This window comes from Tachysurus fulvidraco, chromosome 20 (assembly GCF_022655615.1).
Source record: "Tachysurus fulvidraco isolate hzauxx_2018 chromosome 20, HZAU_PFXX_2.0, whole genome shotgun sequence".
Taxonomy (NCBI): domain Eukaryota; kingdom Metazoa; phylum Chordata; class Actinopteri; order Siluriformes; family Bagridae; genus Tachysurus; species Tachysurus fulvidraco.
The window spans coordinates 4132891-4154078 of NC_062537.1; the positions used below are offsets into that span (position 1 = coordinate 4132891).

General features: G+C 43.3%; 1 protein-coding gene across 1 annotated transcript in view; it reads left to right on the forward strand.

The window, feature by feature from the left end:
• The window catches only part of glis3 (GLIS family zinc finger 3), a 173526-nt gene that overhangs the window by 101340 nt on the left and 50998 nt on the right, over nt 1-21188 (forward strand). The window contains exon 5 of the mRNA XM_047804824.1: nt 13443-13481. The gene's annotated coding sequence lies outside the window, so the exon portion shown is untranslated. The remainder of the gene's footprint in view (nt 1-13442; nt 13482-21188) is intronic.

Consider the following 21188-nt stretch of genomic DNA (forward strand, 5'->3'; position numbering starts at 1 on the left):
AAGTTCGATCCAGTGCAGCATTTCTAGATTTTATGGAGTCGTCTATTTAGCGCGTCAGAAAACCGAGCCATTATTTAGTCACGGGTTGCACCGTTGGCTTCTCAACCGGAGCAGAAGTTGAACAAACAACAAAGCAATCTCTCCGGTGACCCTGAATACAGCTCTCTCTGCGGCGCTGAATGATTGTAGAGAAGTCGCGAGTTCCCGTGTCCTCTCCGTCATTGGTAACCGCCAACCTCCTCATACCTCTGGCAGCAGGTCAATAATTCACAGAGAGGGAGGTGCACCTGAGTCCCAAGTGAGTCTGCCCTAAAACAGAGGAGGGGTGGATGTGGCGTATCACCACTTCCATGCCAGGTGATGGATTTTGAGGTGTGAACACAACCTGAGGGGAACCGTCAAAAAAAAATATAAGAAGGTGACCTTCACATCCCGGAGGCCTCAGTCATACTCCTCACTGATGGATTCCCAGTGGAAGAGACTGTTGGGGAAAGAGAGAAGTCATTGTTTGTTTGTTTGTTTGTTTGTTTGTTTGATTGCACCGAGCAATGATGCATTGATATTCGGTATGCGACAGACCTACCTGCTGAGACGACCAATCATCCGTTCGCTCGAGCTTCCTCATTGGGGGATTTCACACGATATTGTCAGAGACATCACGAAGTACAAGTCCCCTCGTTCGCGCTGCCGCAAGACAACTCTTTGCTAAGTAGACGCTGCAAATGAATCCAATCTAATCTCAAATCTCGCAGCTCTTGATTGACAATATTAATGTCCCTGCAGTATAGATTTATGCTTTTTAATTATGCTGATGTTGAGAGATAATTTGTAGGGCTCGCTGCCTGACTCCCAGTCCTCCCCTTCTGCCTCCGCTCATCTGACACATGCTTGGCACCGAGCGTGTCTTCATTGCACCTTATTGTGCGAGTGCTGAGAACCGTTTGTTTGTACATAAGCTGATTTATGAGGGGGGAAAAAAACAGGAGGAGCAACATTTCACTCCATAAGCATCGTTTTCTGAGCACTTACTTTGATCACTTTGCACGCATACATAAACTTTCATCCGGCGTGACAGCATGTTAACAGATCAGTTTGGACACATTATACGTATAAGTGGCGGAAGCGAGACTCGGAAACGATAAACAATAAAACAATCATCTGGCTCTACTCGCATAGGTGATGACTGGTACCAAAAATTGTCAAAGAAACTACTCTCATTGCACCCCATCTGCCCAGAACGGTCGCTTTTTTTGTGCCGAACCGAAAGCAAACCCACCAGCTCTGGCTTCCCCCGATACAAAGCACCATCCCTGCTGGTGAGGTGGCATCTGCAGCGCTCCAGGCAGGATGGTGGGTAGAGGAGTGGATCTGCCGGGCCTGCTGTCTCCCTCAGCCGTGTTTTTCAGCCCCGGATCTATTCTCCCCCTGGAGGCTGCAGCTCAGCGAAGCGTGTAAGAAGCAGGCGGACTCCTGGACAAGACCCAGAGAGCCAGGTGAAGGATCTGATGGGGGCCCAGGCAGTTTGGGGAAAAACAGGAATGGCGCAGCGTCTCTAAAACCCCCTCCAACTGTTGATGTGTCTTAATAACAGTGCACGTCAGCTGGCGTCAGTAAACCGACGCACTCAAGTGTACAGCTCCAGTCTGGTGTGTTCAGGGCCTCAAACTGAGTCGGGCACCGAACAACTTGAGGTTTTTTTTTTGCTTTCGTTCAAAAATTAAGCTTGTCGGATGAGCTTTGTGTTGGAAGAAGGCATGGCCAAGAGAGGCTGCATGGAGAACGTTGGTTTGGTGGCAGCTGTGCCAAACACACCGAGGACTGGACGCAGTAGGGCCTTTTAATAAAATGCCATGTGGAGGAGACACCGTTAGTAATACAAACGTGGGCTTGTAATAGCACATGGTGTGCCAGTTCTTCGCTTTAACTCATTTTGCACAGAAGCGTTAAAGATATTCACTTAAAACTTGACGACCACATTTTGTTTATATGAGATAATAACTTGTCCAACATGGCTTTCTGGGACAAAAATGTGCTGCACTTTTACAATTACCTTCTTTGGAAAATCTATGAATATGCAAATTGAAAACCCTTCCCCACCCCACACTCACACACCCTACACACACACACACACACACACTCGCCCCTCTGGATATAAGAAAATTAGGTCCCGCATTAACTAATTAGTAAAGCCAGTGCACGTTTGGGGAGACGTGAGTGTAACCAGATAAATTACATCTCCTTACTTAATAATAATACAAAAAATATTATATTTCATATAAATATTAATATTACTATAATAATAATGACAAAGTAATACTATCACTTAGAGACAGTTCTTCCTCTTGTAATAATAATAATAATAATAATGATAATAATAATAATAATATTATAAATATTATAAAAAAATTCTGACCAATCAGATTTGAGACTTCAGCAGCACCGAACGAGCAGCAGCAGGATTACTGATTAAGAAGCTGATCAAGAAAGACGTTCTCCAGCCCTTCATACAGAGACGTTGACGACTAATATTCCTAAGCCATACGCATAACCACGTCCCTTAGTAAATACTTGACTCTTGTAAGAAAATGGAGCATTAATCATTGCTCCATGTCCTTTTTTTTTCCAGCCGATCATCACCGTACCTGACGCAATTAATGATACCCGGTCTGAACGGCTTGCCGTGTGACTGATACGTCCATTACCGGGACAATAAGCATATACCTTCCAACCACATGTCAGCTATTATCGTATCAGGACGCTTACTGGCGATAATTATTCACAGCTCCGTGTGAAGACATTTCCTATCATGGAAAAATTGATTGTGCCGCTCGGCAACATGCGAGAAAGGACCATTAAATACCAGTGTATTGAAAGATGGATGGTTTGTCTCAGTGCTGTCCTTCAAACACCCCTGGAGTGTCTCCTTTACCATTCGACACTACTGGATCTACTTCCTGTATTGTAAAGAGAGCAGAGAAACAGCTGCACTCTGCTGCCCCGTGTGGTGTTGCGGCTCACCTCATTATCTCTTCATATTGACCCGCGATCTGTGCAGTTACCCTTCTGTTTCTGCAGAACATCACCACTCATTAGTGCGTTTCGGAGCGGTGCCACAGCGAAACCGTGGGTTTGGACATGCAGCCGCTGATAGAGCTCGCTAGCAGAGCTACCGCAAGCTTGCCCAAAGCAGAAAGGTCAACAATTATTGCTAATAATGAATTGCTAACAATGAACTCCCATTATTAAAGCACATGGGGGATTTCGAGACTCTGGGATAGATCACACTCTGATTGCTGCTTCCAAGAATCACAGAAAAAAAAACAACAACAACAAAAAAAAATAAATAAACAAGAATGATCTTTTTCCTAGCTTGTGCTTTTGGTTCAGATCTCAGACTGCTCCTGTTGTCACAATCCCCGCTATCATTTGGGCCTTATTAAGCAGAGAGACAGAAAGGAAAAGGGAGAGACGATCGTTCATTCTGCCGCACGCTGTCCTGCCCTCACTCCAAATCCATCTGTTATGTCAGACAAACTCAGTATTGTAATAAAAGGTTTTTCAGGTGACTGCGACGTGAGATTGTGAAAGACCGAGCGAACACGAATACAACACACGGCTCTGTACCGGGTGGCTTCAGATCAAGAGCAGGAGCATAATGACAAGCTTTGCTAGAACGTGAAAGGCACCCTACTGAGAACCCCTTTGTTCTTCTGCTCTTCTTCATACACAGTCCACGGCCCTCTAATTAAAGCAAGAAGGGAATAAAACAAAAAAGGTAGAAAAAAGAAGCGTCTAAAGGTCTTCTAACGAGTCCTTCTCTCGACATTTAGAGCGAATATTAGGAGGAGCCGCATTCCATAAATCCAGGCTCGTAAAGTTAATAATATGATAGCAGATAATGTGAGGAAAGGTCACGACTGCGTTTCCGTGCAGAAGACGAGACGTTTCAGATCTGACGTCGACTTCCGACGCCTCAGCTGGGAGCGACGGCGCAGACCGCCCTGGGATTCCAACCGGCCGCTTTGGCTCCAGCTTGGAAAAAGGGATCATTATAGTTATGAAAATAAAGCTTAGCTCTTTTTTTTTTTTTTAATGGCCTTTATTCTCAGGCAGAGAGAATGGAAGGCTGGGTGAACTTTGTGAAGTAGATTCAAGAGTCGAATAAAAGTAAGAATTATGAAGGATTAGGTTTTAAAAGCTCCATCTGTGTTGCTATAAAAAATAGAAGACAAAGAAGAAGAAGAAGAAGAAGAAGAAGAGAGAAAAACACAAGAGCAGTTAGAAAGTGGTACTTTTGAAAAGTTTCTGATGATACAGACAAATACTGTCTCAAATTTTAAAATAACACAAATGTCATTTGTGACATTTAGCTAGGTTTGTTATTTCGTACTTGTTCTATTATAATCTGGTGTTACTTCAGAATTTGCTCTTAATAAGTATCACCGGTAGCGCAGCCAATTAACTGCTCACATTTATTAAAAAATAAAATAAAATTTAAAAAAAACAATGACGAGACGAGGCGTGGCTGGAACTTATAAAAAAAAAGGCTAGATTTCTCTCACTCTCATTATAGCAAGCACACAAAGTGTTTGTGTTCCAGGGAATTTCTGGGTGGTGTAAAGGGAGGGGGGTGGGTTTGATTGCACCCATTTGCCGATGTTAAAACGTTTCATCCCGCCGAGACCCCGATGTCATTCCCCGTGCCCGGGGCAGTGAGGTCCGAGACAAAGTCAGACAGCAATCTGAAGGTCGTCGAGGACGAGAACGAGATGGGATCCGTGCACGAGCCTGTTCTCCATTGTGCAGCTGCTTTCCTTTTTCACCTCGCTCATTAATTAGCATCAGAAAATAATCATAAAATTTGCCTGTTTCATAAATCTCTACTGTCAAATAAACCCAGCCACGAGCAAGGACACTTCCACTTTTTTTTTTTTTTTCTTTTTTTTTTTTTCCCAGCATTGGTCAACTGAATTCCCGGAGAGCGGCACGTTATAGACTAAATCAATCAAATCGGTGGCTCCATTAATTGCGCCGAGGACCCGGGGCCGGCGTTTTAAGTGGGGTTACTCGCCAGGCTCCAAGCTGTGATGGAGACGGAGGGGAGGATGCTGGGAGATGGAGACGGGGCCGATTTCTGTGACGGAGCCTGCAGCAGGACAAGCGGGCACTTAATGCAGATCACTGGGAACGCATCATTATATGCGCCATTTACCAGATGCCCATTTAACATGCAATAATTAGATCAGTGCGTTTAGAGAAAGGGGGCAGGCGGGCCGAGCAGATTAGGCCTGCATAAATGGGAGGCTGCCATTACATCAAGTGCCCCCTAGGGTTGTCAAAATTATTATTTAGGGGCTTTTATACTTTGGAGTGCCTCGGGAAAACACACACACACACACACACACACACACAGCATGCATATGGGTTGCCTCTGTGTTTTGCATTCAGCATGTTTCTCTCTCTCTCTCTCCCCCATTCTCCATCTCTCTCTTTATTCCTCCCTCTCTGTTTCTCTCTCTCTCTCTCTCTCTCTCTCTCTCTCTTTCTTTCTCGCTCTCCCCCATTCTCCATCTCTCTCTTTATTCCTCCCTCTCTGTCTCTCTCTCCCTCCCATTCTATATTTCTCACACTCTCTTTCTGCCACTCTCTCTCTGTCTCTTTACCTCCCACCCCCACCCCCCCAGAAAGCTGTGAGCAATATTGTTTGGGCTATTAACCTAAAAGTTCCTCAGCCCTCTGCACTCTTTCTTTGTACAGTGTGTCCACCTAATTACTCCTCCTATTCATACCGCACATCCTCGAAGTAGCACACTAGCGATGTGAGCACCCCCTCCGGGCACTTGAGAAAATACAATTTCGCATTGTTGATGTAGTGGCCTGTGCGGAATTTAGCAAGAACTCGCATATCTCCTCTAAAGGAGAACCACTTACGAAAAAAAAAGAAAAAAAAAAGCAGAGAGCGCCGGCTAAGAGACATCCTCATAAATCTCATTTTGTCAGCGTGCCCATGTCAAGCAGCATCCAACACCAACCCCCAACCTTTCTCTTAAAGAAAAAAAAAGCCCTGCACATTATATGACGCATAAAACCATTTCATCAGCAAATTACCCCCAAGGCCAAGAGAAGAGTGTCAGTAAAAACGCATCTCATCCCCTTATTGTTGATCCGGCGCCACTCTGGGTTCTTTATAGGCCCCTTTTCAGATGCGCTGTCCCGTCACCATCCAGCCGACATCTCGTCCATTTCTTCTGCCTTCACTTAGAAAGCTTCAACAAACACAAACAGTACCGGAGCCACTGTATGAGGCGATATCGGGATCTGAAACCGCTGCCTTCCTGGAGGCTTCTGGAACGACTGTCAATAAAGATTATACACACAACCGCAGGAAAAACTACTCACAAGCTCGAGGTACTGAATGTCAAGCTGCGAATGACACACTTTCTGAATGACACACGGTTCGCTTGGTATCAGATCTGAGATGCTGTTTGGTGAATCCGAACAATATGCAATGCAAGAATCCGAAAATCTGTCAAATAATTTCCATTTCCTGTTACGACGACTGCATATCCAACAAAGTCTTAAGTATCCTTGTATATACTGTACTTATACTGACAGGTTAGGGTTAGGGCTAAAATCCTTCTTTCTGCCAATAATAGACATGGATATGTGTCTATTTTGGCTACTCGCTGACCTTGCCCTGGCTTTCTGCCTGCAAAGAGCTGGTTTAATAAACACTGTCTTTCTAAAGATGCTTAAAACCTAGGCTTAGACTCACAACTTCCTTTTCCCTCCAGCACTAAGCGTTTGCTACACTAATACTTTCAATACTCCAGTCTTACTTTAACCCTAATCTCTACATCTTTTCTCTACTAGTGCGGTAAGGTCTTTCAGTCAGACCTCATTTAAAGGGGCCAGTGGGTAGAACGTGGCAGTGAGGATATTAATCGTGTGTGTGTGTGTGTGTGTGTGTGTGTGTGTGTGTGAAGGGGTGTCTAAAGGTGCCCAGGTATAACGGTGAAGCCTCAAAATGCTGTCCAAAGGACATCAGAGAAGATCGGGGTAGTTCTAAGGGCAAAGGGTAAGGCATGTTATTAAACGAATATTTCTTACAGAACATTTTTGAACCCAAGATCTCAGTGATGGGTTTATCTCGCTCAGGGTCGTGGTGGATCCAGGAACGCTGGGTAAGTATAAAGCTGGAATACGAGCCGGAGAGGATTCCAGTCCACACTTTACACCTGACCTCCGATATCCTCCACCTCAGCTACACTCAGGTTCAAAGTTCAAAACTCTCACACACATTATTTTTGCTTTATTCCCACCTGGGAGATCCAAACTACATATAAACCTCTTGTAGTGTTTTATTTTTAAGCTGCCATGACACTGAGCAGGCGGTCACTAGGTCTGGGACTCTGTAATGATGATGTTTAACCCACAAGCTTCATCCAGGCAAGAAAAAAAGAAGACGTGCAACGTTCTACTATCTTCTGAATTTTCTCACCTTTACAATTTTCTTCATTCTCTTTTGGTTCTAAACCCGACGCCTTCGGAGACAGTAGACGTAGAGAGGTTTAGAGTGCGCGGTATACTAATGATACACACTACAGTACTTCAAACTAACATCGATGGAAACGTAGGGGAAGTTTGTTAAAGCACCACTTTATCACCACTAAGCACTTTTTATAAAAATGTTGTTTTAATGTCACTAACTGACAGTTAAAGGCAAGAGAAATCCAAGCCAATGGGTGACCTGTTTAGTTTCTCTGTAAAGGGAGACGTTGATACTTTTGTCCAAAGTAATTGCACATATGCTACGTGTTATATCTGGTTTTGTTTTTTAAAGCAAAAACATTTCATTGTTTCTCAGTTGCCAAACTGAATGTTCTTTTTTTTTCTTTTTGATGAACTGCTTGTTATTCGAAACCGCAGCACATTGATCGTCCTCTATTTATTCCCTTACGGCAATCCTGCAGAATCTCGATGCGACTCAACATATGTTCCTACCCCTCCGGGCCCCGCGTACTTCCCCACTCCCCCCACCCCCAATCTCTGGCATCTGGGCGTGCTTTTATAGACATCTTAATGGAGTTATTTATGGAAGAAATAAAAATGTTACAGGTCATCAGCACCCACCCTCGGCATCCCCCTTACCTTCTCGAGGCTGTGCAATGGCACGTGTACTTCAGAGCCATTAAAATCACATGCTTTCGAATGGTGGGAAGGATGGCGCTCAGTAGGGGGGTTAATGGATTGAGAAAGACGTGACACATAGAGCTTGCTGTCTTATACAGACTTAGGGGAGGACTCGGGTTGAGCAAATGAGCAGAGCGGGTAAAATGGGATTTGTTATCCGCAGATATACTCAAGTGGCCTTAACGTCTGGCTCGTTGTTCTAGCTCATTGACGTACAGTATTCAACAATATTAAACGTGGAAGTGTACGAAGTGGTCCAGCTGCTTTACAGTCCATCCGGGTGAGACGTGCAATTAAGACCTGCACGCATCCATCTGTCACACCGCCATAAAAATCACAAGGTCTACTGCCGAGAACGTGCACATATTGTCTTTGTGGGATCTTTAGCTTCGGATCCTGCCGGCTTTTACAATATGGCAATTTTCACATTACAGTCACGACAACCGAGCTTAATTGGGGGAAAACACTCCGGTGCATATTAGTCATGTGAGGACAAAAGTTTCTTTTATTGTTTTATAGACTTAGTCTTAAGGAACAATAACATACATAAAGAAAAGCAAACATGGGCAAACACACACACACTCACACACTCACTCACACACACACACACACACACACACACATACACACACTCACTCACACACACACACTCACTCACACACACACACACTCACTCACACACACACACACACACACACACACACACACACACACACTCACACACACAAACACTCACTCACACTCACTCACACACAAACACACACACTCACTCACACACACACACACTCACACACACAAACACTCACTCACTCACACACACTCACTCACACACACAAACACTCACTCACACACACACGCACTCACGCACACACACAAACACACACACTCACTCACTCACACACACACACACTCACTCACACACACACACACTCACTCACTCACTCACACACACACACACACACACACACTCACTCACACACACAAACACTCACTCACACACGCACTCACGCACACACACAAACACACACACTCACTCACTCACACACACACACACTCACTCACACACACACACACTCACTCACGCACACACACAAACACACACACACTCACTCACACAATCACACACACACTCACTCACCACCTTAATCACACTCACTCACCACCTTAATCACACACACTCACTCGCACACACACAAACACACACACTCACTCACTCACTCACTACCTTAATCACACACACTCACTCACACAATCACACACACACTCACTCGCACACATACAAACACACACACACACACTCACTCACACACACACTCACTCACACACACTCACACAATCACACACACACTCACTCACTACCTTAATCACACACACTCACTCACACAATCACACACACACTCACTCGCACACACACAAACACACACACTCACACACACTCACTCACACAATCACACACACACACACACTCACTCACTACCTTAATCACACACACTCACTCACACAATCACACACACACACTCACTCACCACCTTAATCACACACACACAATCACACACACTCACTGTTTCAATCACACACACTCACTCAATCACACAATAACACATACACTCACTCATTACCTCAATCTCACACACACACACACACACACACACACACACACACACACACACACACACACACACACACACACACACCCCAAACCGTTTTATGAAACATACACAGCTTGTGTTGTGTCAGACATAGATGATATCTCCATCTAATAACACAAAGAGCTTTTTTATTCCTCCATCACGGGGATTTGTGGCACATGATTGGCTGTTGGCTGTTTAGCCTAGTTAGCTTTGCAGATAAAATTAAACTGCCCATGACATGATTTATGGGTGTAATTTTGCACAGCAGGCCTGTATCTGGTGGCAGCCGCCATGCACCGTGTGTCAGTGTGTGTGTGCATGTGTGTGACAAGAGAGAGAGGCAGTTGCCAAATCCGCTGTACTGAATCTAGTGGGAACGGAGGCGAAAAAAAAAGAATGAAGCAAAACGGAAATTGGTGCTTAATTACTCCGATTAAAGGATAATACACGACAAAAGGATCTCCGGCGTTAATGGACTAGTGGCATGACAAAAACAAAATGAACCATGTTAGTCATGGAAGAAGTACAGCGGCTTGTAAAGACACCTCAGCTAATAAACCAAGTTTTGAGGCAGAAAAGAACAGACAAGCAAACCCAAGAACACAACAGCGGGGCAAATTTGCTAATTCAACAACATATCAGAAAACACAGCAGCAAATAAGTAAACTTCAGCGAAAAACTAAAGAGCGAAAAGCGGAACTCGATTCAACAGCAAACCGACTACAGAAGGACAAACAGAGAAACCTAATAACCAAACATAAACCACTACAATAACAGTTAGACATCATGTGCTGATCAGACGCAGCCGATTATTATTTATTTAGCAACAACAAATTCATTCATTTACAGATTCTTATAATGTGAAGCGTTTCTTTCATCATTCCTGATAACGACTCAGAGTTTGCAAACCCGTATAACGTTTTTTTTCCCCATTTTGTCGAATCCGAGTTGACTCGCGTCGCTGCGCTTTACACGCTCCTCTTTCCCAGCATGCAGCTCGGCACAATAGATAAGATCACAGCCAGTATGTGCTGCAACGACCCAAGCGCTTCATAGACACCTCAAAAACAAGTCTCAGGAGTTCTCTCTCCCTTTATCACCCTCAGCACCGTGGCCTGAAAACACCGACGCTACGCTAACGTCATACGCCGATGTGGAGGACGAACGAGTCAGAAATGCTGCAGTGGACCTCAGCACGCTTTGGTTTAGTTTTGTTGGACATTTTTATTTCTTTCTTTGAACAGAATTCGTGAATTTTGACAGACGGGATGCTTTCGTGCGAGATCAGTGCTAACTGATCCACAGTGCAGTGTGAATACAAATAATAAAAATACTGACAAACTTTGGGTAAAGTCAGCGATGATAAACGCGTCTGACTAATTAAAGACAGAATATCTAAAATAAAATCATACAAATTCCCTCGGTACAGATAAGCAGGAATAAAAGCGTCAGTAGATTCAGTTAAGCTCATATTTCCTCTTCTGTCAAATCCTCCGGCTCAGATTTCCAGGCTCTCAGACAGACACGTTGCAGCCAATAAGCAACGGGCATGAAAGGTTCACTAATGTCCTACAGGGTTCATGTTGTGATGTTGGTGTGGTTGTTGCATCTCCTGGTTTACATTTACATTTATGGCATAAGCAGAGTGACTTACAACTGAGCAACTGAGGGATAAGGGCCTTGCTCAGGGGCCCAGCAGTGGCAGCTTGGTGGACCTGGGGTTCAAACCCATGACCTTCCGATCAGTAGCCCAACACCTTTGTGTGTTTGTTGTGTTATTAGCTTTATTGTTGCATCTCCTGGTTTGTTGTGTTATTAGCTTTATTGTTGCATCTCCTGATAAATGTTTTTGGTTCGTTGTGATGTTTGTTGTTTGTTGTTGTGTTTTTGTGTGTTCGTGCGTTTCTTGGCTGTGACATATAAAGCTTGTCCATATGTTTTTCTGTTGTGTATGGATTTGAGTTTGTGTTTCTGCCCTTGTGTTTATATTTTTGCTTTTGTCTTTTTAGTTTATTTATTTATTTGTTTGTTTGATTGTTTGTTTTTACTTTTGTTTTAGGTTTTTTCCTGTTTTTCGATGTGACTGAAATAGCTGGGGGGGGGGGGGGGGGCAACGGTGGCTTAGTGGTTAGCATGTTCGTCTCACAACCCCAGGGGTGGGGGTTAGATTCCCACCTCCGCCTTGTGTGTGTCGAGTTTGCATGTTCTCCCCGTGCCTCGGGGGTTTCCTCCGGGTACTCCGGTTTCCTCCCCCGGTCCAAAGACATGCATGGTAGGTTGATTGGCATCTCTGGAAAATTGTCCGTAGTGTGAGTGAATAAGTGTGAGTGTGTGTGTGTGTGCGTGTGTGTGTGTGTGTGTGTGTGTGTGTGTGTGTGTGTGTGTGTGTGTGTGTGTGTGTGTGTGCCCTGTGATGGGTTGGCACTCCGTCCAGTGTGTATCCTGCCTTGATGCCCGATGACGCCTGAGAAGTTTGGATAAGCGGTAGAAAATTAATGAATGAATGAATGAGTTTGGTCTGTGTGTGTGTGTGTGTGTGTGTGTGTGTGTGTGTTTTGACATTTTCAATGTTGCCTGTTTGGTTTGTGAGTATGCTGTGGGTTTTATAGCAGTGTTTTTGGTTTTGCTGTCAGTTTTTAACAAATTTCCTTGTTTGTTTTTGTTAGTGTTTTGTTTTACTGACTTGTTTTTACTATTTATTTGTTTATGGGTATTTTGTTTTTGTTTGGTTGCTGTTTTATTTTTTTTGGTTGCTGTTTTGTATTATTTTGCATAAATGCACCAGCTGTTGAAGTTTGATAGGACTATGATGTGTGATTTCCTCGAGCTTTCCCCTAAATACACATTAATCATTAATAAGCAGAAATTCCATAGAGTCGAGGCGCTGACAGAGGAGGCAAAAAATGACTATTGACAAACTGTCAGCTGTTAAAATCTCTCAACCCTCAAAGTCACCCATCAATCAACAGCACAAACTGCTTCCTTGTCCTGGTACAGGTGACCAAAAAAATTAGCCAAAGCAGAGGACAAGCTGGCGAGACGTTACAACACATTGTTAGCCTCCTGATGTATAACATCTGGCTGATTGTATCATTGGAGATTTATTTGTTTTCCAATGATATTACATTTACAAATATTCCTGCCAGAGGTCCCGAGTTCAAACTCTAGATAAGCTCACGTTTGTTACAGACCTCCCTCAGTGGAGAGGAAAGAAAAGACCACGACCTCTAACGTTACGGCCTGTTGTAAACGATTTTCACAAGAAAAAATAGTGTTTTCAGGAAAACGTGCTTCACAACATCTAATGTGAAGGTCAGTAAAATAACTTGAACATGAAATAAAAACTTTGAGTACTTGTGAAACAGCGTGTCGCCAGTCGAAGGCCACCGTACAGCTAAACGTTACCTCGAAATCTGATCATTAAAACGTTTCAGAAATCTTACTTTTACATGATGATGTAAATCTATTTAAGACCTTCACATCCTTAAACAGCTCATCTATAAAAATCGACATTTTTCAGTGGTTTAATTCAACCTGAACATGTTCGTGTGTTCAGTATATGATGGTTTCGTGCCACCTGAATGGTCTCAGGAGAACTTTTTGTTCTTTTGTTTACAGTGAGTCACAACCAGGAGGCTGAGGCAGATGCAAGTGCAGGTAAGGCTGCTTTAATCGAGTTGTAGCAGACAATCAAAAACACGAGGCAAACTGGATAAACACGGTGAAGCTAGAGGCAGGAATAAGGTCAAACTGGGACAGCAAACCAGTTTACGAGTTTGGAAGTCGTAATTACGACTCGAGTTCAAGTCAGTTTGGATGCAGCATGATGGAGGTGTCCCTTCTTTTAATTAACCACAATTACTTAACTTGAAGTTAATTTTCACTTACGTCACTTCTAGAAAATCTAAAATCGGCTGCGGAGTCGAGTAAACATTTCATTTTGTAGACAAGATTTACCGTCAACTTCAGACGTTGGATTCCAGTTCCCACTTGGAATTAGATCTTTGTGGTGTTCTTAAGAATGCTTTAAGTTATGCACATGATCTTCTAGACGTGGCTTGAATTGAGTGAGTGTGTGTGTGTGTGTGGTGTGGGTGTGGGTGTGTGATTAAGGTAGTGAGCGATTGTCTGAGTGTGTGTATATGTGTTAGTGTGTGTGATTGCGTAAGTGAGTGAGTGTGTATGTGTGTGTGTGTGATTGTGTGAGTGTGTGTGTGTGTGTCTGTGTTGTGTGGGTGTGTGATTAAGGTAGTGAGCGATTGTGTGAGTGAATGTGTGTGTATATTTGTGAGTGTGTGTGATTGCGTAAGTGACTGAGTGTGTGTGTGCGTGTGTGTGATTGTGTGAGTGAGTGTGTGTGTATGTGTCTGTGTGTGTGATTGTGTGTGTGATTGTGTGAGTGTGTGTGTGTGTGTGTGATTGTGTGTGTGATTGTGTGTGTAATTGTGTGTGTGATTGTGTGTGTGATTGTGTGAGTGAGTGTGTGTGTGTGTGTGTGATTGTGTGAGTGAGTGTGTGCGTGTGTGATTGTGTGCGTGTGTGTGTGTGTGTGTGATTGTGTGAGTGAGTGTGTGTGATTGTGTGTGATTGTGTGTGATTGTGTGTGATTGTGTGTCTGTTCTGTGAAGCAGAGTCTGATGTGGCCGTATATTTATATATATATTCTGTATATACTGTAGATATTTACTCCCAGTGTAGAGAGCTGTAATCTTTCATCCTAAAGCACATGCGTCTGTATAATGTGCTTCCACTCACCTCACCTTGACTTCATCTAAAGAGAGAAGGAATTAAAAGTGAAACTAAAATCTAGTGTTGGCAAGAAAAGCATGTCAGACGTAAAAGCACCACCGTCTCACACTCATACACGCGCTCCCATTATATACAGGGATCATGCTTCTTTAGGAAGAAACATGAAGAAAGGTCTGTCTGGGCAAGACGAGTAACATCGGTGTACTTGTGTGGATGGCATTTTCCTTTAGAAAAAGCTTTCCGTCCATCTGCTCGGTCACTTCCTGTTCTGACCAGCCTGTCAGTCTCGGTCCCTGCGAGCCGCCCGAAGGAAAAAGAGAGTCGTCACGTTTTTTGAGCTTCATCTCAAGCTATGAAAATAAATAAGAAAAGAAACCTTCAAAGGATTGTTTGGATTGAGGACATCCTATGTCTCTTTTACTTTATTATAATTATTTCATTTTATTATTTTTTTCAATTATTCAGTACTTTCGACGTGACCTCGTCAGTTCATATAACGTTGATTCGAATTCGGGATTTATATTTCAAGGAAAAGTGCACTTCTAGCGGTTGGAGACAAAATGCTGTTTTCTAATTAAAATGAAGTAAATTTAAGTTGCCTGAAGCGAGCGCCGGTTGTAGTGAAGGTCACTTTCTCTGTGTTTAAAACCTCTTTGTAAATGTTATATCAGTAGGCAACCAAATCGCACACTCGTGACAATTCACAACTGGTATAAAAGCACAAACTTGTAAAGCCTTAAGGTTTAATTATCAAACGCTTTAGAAATGATTAAGAGAGATGTGAGGGAAGGAAGAAGAAGAGTAGAGATGTGAAGAAGAGATGCTGCCAAAACATCTGTGCTTTCATAAAGAGTCTCACAGCTCCCGGCGAGGAGCGACACATCCGGCAGGTTCCACACAAGTTCCAGGAAGGACCTTTCGCCTTAGTCGGGAATCAAAGGGGAAGGAAATTGGCAAGGCTGTCTGTGAGTCAGAAAGGCCATTTATCATCCCAGATAAAAGGTCATCTCTATGGCCGCCTGCTATATTTTAACGTCCGTGCCGATGACCAAAGAACAGGCTGTTTCTCCCCACAGCAGGGCCTTAAAAACCAGGACATCAGACGTTTGTGTGTGTGATAATGTTTCCAGCAAAACACAGCTGCGTTCTGCATACTGAAGACCTCGCATGGCTTTCATGGTTCTAATGCAGAGAGGAGAAAAACAAATGAAAGGTTTAAAAGTATGCAGTCAGAGTGGGTGCAGTTCAATTAGATTCAGGCAAACGTGGGCAGGGCGGTCCGGGGCCGTGTAAAGGATGGGGCTTCTGTTTTTTAAAAGGGTCACATTATCTAAATCAGCTCCATTAACCTCTCCATTTGGGTGCGCTTTCCCCCGAACCGACAGTCAACAGACCTGAAAATGACTACTGTTAATCCACTCCGTCGCTCCTCCAAACTCTTTACTGATTTACATACAAATTGATCTTGAGGTAAATCAGTTGTCATTTTTGCGGCGGGTCACAGGGGAGAACATGGCGAGATAATGAAACGGGGCCCACCGAGTGGAACGGCGACGCCCATCTGGGGCTCCCTCCGTCTTAATGTACTCCCCAAAGTCATCAGACATGCGAACCTTGTTTATTTTCCATAGCCCAAGTTACATTAGGATAAGATACATTTGTCTGCCGGTCGCCGTTCCATCAAAGCACATGTGAAAGGTCTCGGCACCGAGCTGGCAGAAATGACAGGGCTGCGAAATATTTTGTTGATATAATTAAATATTATTTTAAAGTATTTATTCTTTATTTGGTTGCTATCGGAGTTTAAGAGTCTGTTTTGGTTACTACTCAGAATTCAAATTGGATCGGTCACGAAAACCAGCGTACACATTTCCACATCATAAACATAGCATCCAGAAGAATAACCAGTTCAGAAATATACCAAATATAAATATACAAGTGCATCAGATGAACGGCGTGACGGTCGGGAGGAAAGAGCCGAGGTGTGAGATATGTGTAGTCTGTGCATGCTGTGCAAAAAACGGTCTTAGAGTTTAATCCTGTTTACACATTACAGGTGTATATAAATCCTTATGTACTACTTTGTTGTATTTTATAGTGTTATAGTAGCTGTGAAGTACTTCTTTTGTTACTCCAGCCAGTGAATAAGCCACAGTGTGAGGATGAGTGCGTCTGGCCCTTCCTCAGGTAAATATTCCATCATACTAATTTAAAAGCTCATGTTTTAGTTTACTTACCAACATGAACTGGTTTACTTACCAACATGAACTGACTTGAATCTAGTAGTTAACATAACTGGTTAGGAAGATAATCAAATACTAGATATTCATTCATTCATTTACTACCGCTTATCCAAACTACCTCGGGTCACGGGGAGCCTGTGCCTATCTCAGGCGTCATCGGGCATCGAGGCAGGATACACACTGGACGGAGTGCCGACCCATCACAGGGCACACACACTCTCATTCACTCACACACTCACACACTACGGACAATTTTCCAGAGATGCCAATCAACCTACCATGCATGTCTTTGGACCGGGGGAGGAAACCGGAATACCCGGAGGAAACCCCCGAGGCACGGGGAGAACATGCAAACTCCACACACACAAGGTGGAGGCGGGAATCGAACCCCCAACCCTGGAGGTGTGAGGCGAACGTGCTAACCACTAAGCCACCGTGCCCCCCGATTCTAGATATTGATATATGATAAATTCTGGCTCTATATATATGTATACTGGCAAACTGGTTTTAGTCGTACGTACGATCACCAAGGCTACAATGCTTTTAATTGAATAAAAGTTTTGACATATTACCTATGAACCGCTAGTTTAAGAATACTAAAATGTTCAAGAGCTTTCAGGTTCTTATTCATATGATACATAACAATGTTAAGACTTAAGACCTTTTTCTGTCTTCTTTCCACAACTTTCCTACATGGATTCCTGCAGATCTTTTGTTCTTTGCTGTTTCGAATGCATATTAGCTCAATTGCTATTGGAACAAATCATGCAAAAATTGACTCGTATTAATGAAACGTGACTCCCCCCGAACCCCGAGTGACAGGAAAGCGTGTCTGAGCCGACTGAAAGGACGGCCCACCGGGGCAAGTGCACAGAAAGAACAGAACGGGCCATTGCACTCCATTAATGTTGTCACAGGAAAATTAATAAGGACTGCGGTTCAAGGCTTGTTTCTGTAATGCAACAGAACGTCGATAGTGCACAGAGCATGTTCACAATTTCCAATGGTACTCGTGTTGCTGCGATGAGCAAGATCTACCTCAGAAACTGCTCTTTGTCAGCACTTCTTTAAGTAGAAGCTTATATATGTTGTATACTCTGATCCCATGGGGGAACATTTGTGCTTAACATACAGTCTGGACTTGGATTTGTTCCATTATTGACATCAGTAAGCTACTGTACTGTGTGCTCATAGACTTTTACAACAGCTACCAGAAATGAATGAAAGCGTGTCCAAATATGGATGTGCCCTGGGACCAGTATTTCCACGTTCATTGCAGCAATACTTTATTACAACTACTCGTGTTAGAACGCATTCAGCTCAGATATACTGTGGAACCAAGCAAAGGTCAAATGTCTGGCCAGAACCTCTGACATCATGTAATTCGAGGATGAGCTATAGTCCTTATAACTCTGGTTTTCATTTCCTCAAACCAACAAATGACCGTCATAAATATATCCGCTAACAGTAAAGCACAAGTACACTTATTTTATCGCATCTACAACCTCCCGGTCATAAAAGTAACAAGATCGACCAAAGTTTCATGAGGCACATGTATGTCTTTTTTGGCACTAAAAGCATGATGAAGATCTTTAGATCAGTGGAGCTCTGAGCTTGTAATGATGGAGCCTACAACACTGAGCTGGGGAATTAGTATTCCCCATCACTTACCTGCCTCAGGTGTGCCAGGAGATGAAATATATTAAAGGAGGTAAGGGTTGTTTGGGTCTTGAATTGATACCCCTGGTTCACTGGACCCCAGAGGTGTGCTGTCATCACCAGGGAGAAACACATTTCTTGACAGGAGCTCCAGGCCAGAAATGTGAAGAAAATGTTTGACTTGCCATTTGCCCTGGTGCAAAATCAACACCGGTGCTAAAATTCTATAGTATTGATTATATTTAAAAAAAAAAATCATTCAAATAAATTAGGCCGGAAATGTAAAGGCTCAGAAGGTTTTGATTCCTATAACAGCAGCTCAGACAATTTAGTAATATAAAGTAATGACTTTTTCTTTTTTTTTAAACGTACAGTAATAGCTCATAATAAACTGACTGTAAAATGTGTGATGTTATTAAAAAACAAAAATATATACAGTAGCCATTAATATATTGATGGTTAGATTTAGGTTTCTGTTGTGTTACGTTTACTGAAGGAGTCTCCAGAGTTACAACAGCTACAGTTTTCCTCCACATGAAAGTCTTCAGCACAGAGAACTTTGCATTTACTCGAACGTTTCTTTGTTTGTTTGTTTGTTTTTGTCATATTCACTTTTGAACATTTTTAGCCTGTCCTTTCAGCACAAAACAATCCTAAACAAATCCATGCGTTTGAGATTTGATCTTTGTTTATTTATTCAGTGTGTAATCTAAGACAGTTGCTTCCAGTTCATCATGTAAGTAGAAAGGGCTGCACGTGCTCGTCCAAACACGCGCCTCCGCAGCATTGCTAATCATTTCTTATATAAGCGGAGCCATGCATAACAAGCTCATAGATTGGATTTTCAGCTGTCATGCCCCTATCAGTAGAGAAGTGAAACATTACCGCCATCCCGCTGTGAATCTATCAATTCCAGAGAAAACGTCTGCTGCTGCCAGATGCCCAATAACGTCTGCTTCTATCGCACCGATTGTTCTTTATTTCCCCTATTAAATATCAATCACACAGCGATTAAGAAGTAAGACACCTACTAAGCCGTAATGAGTAAATAGTTTCTCCTTCCCTGCAGTATTTATTCCTTGTAAATAATCTGCTGACATTAAATTACCGCTGAAACTGTTATAATAAACAAAACCCGGTCTATTCACATAATAAACACGTGGCCGTCTACACAGACCCTGCTTTGTTCTCCGAGGTGACGAAAAGCCCGAAGCCGACTCTGAATCCTCCATATTCGCGACTAAGCTAAAATAAATTGTCTGCTTTAATTGGTGTCACAATGTGTGGGTCAGCGTGTCTCAAGCGCACAGTAAAAAGGTGACAAATGGGACAAGGTCTCTAACCGCCAGTCGATGCTATTATAAAGATTAAGGGAAAAAATGCTGTAGGTGTTGGCAAAAAAAAGGGAGATTGAAATACTGCCAGGAGATGTATTACCAGGGTGGAAAGTGCTCACTGCGCTCTTAATGGATCCTGCTGATTTACGGCGAGCAGCCCCCGGGCCGGGCCTGAGACCTCTGGCAGCCATTTTCGCTGCACTGTCCTCGCACTGAGGGTTTTCACTCGGTGCAGCCAGAGTCCCTGATGACTGCCAGGACTTCACAAGTGACTAGCTTGGACATGAAAGTACTGCTTTTAAGTCAGGGCATATCTCACATTATCATAACGGTCAGATATTGCTGGAGTGTGCTAGCCACCAAGCTGTCCGAGTGTTTGCTTGGCACTCGGAAGCATATGGATTATTTGCATACTGTGGGGGGAAAAAAATAAATTTCACATTTCAATCATTTCCGAAGGTAACGATGCATGTCAGTTCGTACAGTATGTTTACTTGCGTCAGGTTTATCATCCTGGAAATGTCACACGCCAAATGTTTTATGGGATTTTTTCTTAATAGACACAGACAACAATGTCGGCTTCTGATCTCCAGCCAGTGCCGCCGCCTCACCGGCTGTTTTACATCCATTCAAAGGTTAATTGTACATCAAGTAGTGGCGCTTTGTGCATTTGGCACCAAACCGAGACATCCGGTGAGGCGATTTATAAAGATCCAGATTCATTTCTGTTCAACAGCCTGGCATTTGTGGCTACATTTGGGGCAATTTGTATCCTAATTATGTGCAAACAGCAGCAAGGTTTCAGAGTCGACTGTCAAACGACTTTAGATCTTTGTCTGAGATGCCAAAGCAGCAATTAAGTTCTAGTCTAGCATGCAGTCATGCGTTACAGGACACAATCAACACGCTTTGTGTTCTGTTCTGGAGTCTCGTCTCGGTATCACTAAAGCATGGTTTTTGAGGAAATTTGACAAATCGCGTTGACTTGACCGCCAATCGCTGAGAATATCATCTCCACACAATTAAACTCTGGGTTCCTTCTTTATTTATCTGCTCAGCTATTGTCTACTGCATTCTGATAGCCGTCATTACACAAGAGAGATTCTTCTAAGCTGTGAAGATGATGAGTGTTTATGTCAGTGCATGCTGCTGTTCTCAGAGTGTGTGTGTGAGTGTGTATGTGTGTGGAGGGTCTATCTGCTTCACCCAGACTCCGAGCAGCATTTGGAGGCTGACAGTGAATATGTCACTTCTCTTTAAAGAGATACAGCGAGAGAAGCTGGCTAGACAATCCCTGAGGCCATCTACCATCACAAACATAACCCCAGCATTGTAGCACAGGTCCACACAGACATTCACGTTTGTTAGCGGATAAA